This window comes from Nicotiana attenuata, unplaced genomic scaffold (assembly GCF_001879085.1).
Source record: "Nicotiana attenuata strain UT unplaced genomic scaffold, NIATTr2, whole genome shotgun sequence".
Taxonomy (NCBI): domain Eukaryota; kingdom Viridiplantae; phylum Streptophyta; class Magnoliopsida; order Solanales; family Solanaceae; genus Nicotiana; species Nicotiana attenuata.
The window spans coordinates 37222-39121 of record NW_017673347.1 but is presented as its reverse complement, the minus strand read 5'-3'; positions in this window follow the sequence as shown (position 1 = coordinate 39121).

Below are 1900 nucleotides of genomic sequence, written 5' to 3'. Positions count from 1 at the left end.
AATAAGAGTTGCAGTTTAAAAAAGCGTTATTTAGTGGATAGTTAAGGTCTCTTACTTGTATAAGCCTGTGTTTACCATTTTGGCTATTGTGATGTTTCCAACAAAGGCTAGCCCAAAATTGGTTGACGGCTTTGCATCCTAGGAAAATATGCTCTATGGATTCATCTTTAGGACTTTTACAGATGGGACAAAAAGGGTCAATGTTTAGTCCAATCTGTGAAAGGTATTTTCTGCAAGGAATTCGATCATGTAAGCGTTGCCATAGAAAATATTTTATTTTATTGGGGCAGTCTAGTTTCCAAATCCAGTCAAATTCTAAGTCAATGTTTTTAGGAGTTTCTAGAAGCGTATAACATGACCTAGTAGTGAACACCCCCTTATTGGTGAGGGACCAAATAGGTAAATCATTAGAGGGGCCTTTGAGCCGAATTTTTATTTTAGAGATATTTGCTAGTACATTCGGAGGAAGAGGAAAGGATAGGCTGTCCAAATTCCAATTGCAACAATCAAAGATATCTCTGATTTTTTGTTAATGTATCCCTAGTGGAGGGTGGGCCTATCGCACTTTTTCTTAGGTTACCAAATTTGGGGATCCAATTAGTTTCCCAGATATTAAGATTACAGTGAAGGTGGGGGACAGTATGATACCCTTTGAGCAAATTTCCCACCTTTTGCAAATGCTTTTCCAAACGAAGGAAGACCTATTCATTGTGGAAGTAGTACAATAGTAAGAGATGATAAGCTTGGCCCAAGGGATTGTGGCATTAGTAAGAAGTCTCCAACTTAGGCTAGCTAGAGTACACAGATTTTTATTTAGAGTATTGTGGATACCTAAGCCACCATTGGGTTTAGGTTGGCAAAGGGTAGACCAGTTGACTAGGTGAATTTTCCTTTTATCTGTTGAGCTACCCCATATAAAGTCTCTTTGGACTTTGTCAATCTCTTTTAGGGTTTGTTTGGGAAGAAGGGTGTATTGCATGTAGTGGTTGGGAATGGAATTAAGGCAAGATGTTGCAAGGGTTGTTCTTCCTGCTAGATTAAAGAATTTCATTTTCCATGAGGCCAGTTATGTTCTCATCTTATCGATTAGGAATTGATAGTCCCTAGGTTTTGGGCTATAGCTTAAGATAGGAAAACCTAAGTAGGTGCCAAAGTTACTACCTTTTCTAATTCCTAATATAGTGGTAATATCCCTAATAAGAGTGTGGTTACATTGGGAGAAGAGTATTTTTGATTTTGTAATACTGATACATTGTCCTGAAAGGGAACAAAACTGGTCAAGGCCATGTTTAATGGCTTGACATGGTTTGTCATTTGCTCTAGCCATTAGGGTAAGATCGCCTGCAAATAATAAATGAGAGATTTTTGGACATCTATTTCCTAAGGATATGGGATCCCAATTTTTAGTGTCCACTTGGTGCTCTATGTATCTAGTGAGCATTTCTAGGCAGAGGATAAAGATATAGGGGGAAATAGGGTCCCCTTGTCTTATTTTCCTACTTGGCTAGAAATAATTGGTGACGGATCCGTTTACTAAAATTACTATATTACTAGTTGAGATGCAGCTCAGTAACAATTTAAAAAATTTGGGTGGAAATTTAAAGTAGTCAAGAGTGTGGCGAACTAAAGACCATTCTAAACGATCAAAGGCCTTTTCCAGATCAATTTTTAGAATCATGTGACCCTGCTTTCCTTTTAACTTATTAAATTTAGAGACCAACTCCTGAATGATAATGGCATTATCAGATGCTCTTCTATTTTTCATGTAACTAGCCTGATATGAACTGATCAATTGATCAAGGAATGGTTTAAGACGGTTTGCAAGAATCTTAGTGATTAGTTTGTAGATTGTATTGCATAAACCAATAGGCCTAAAAATTTTAATGTTGTTGGCATTGTG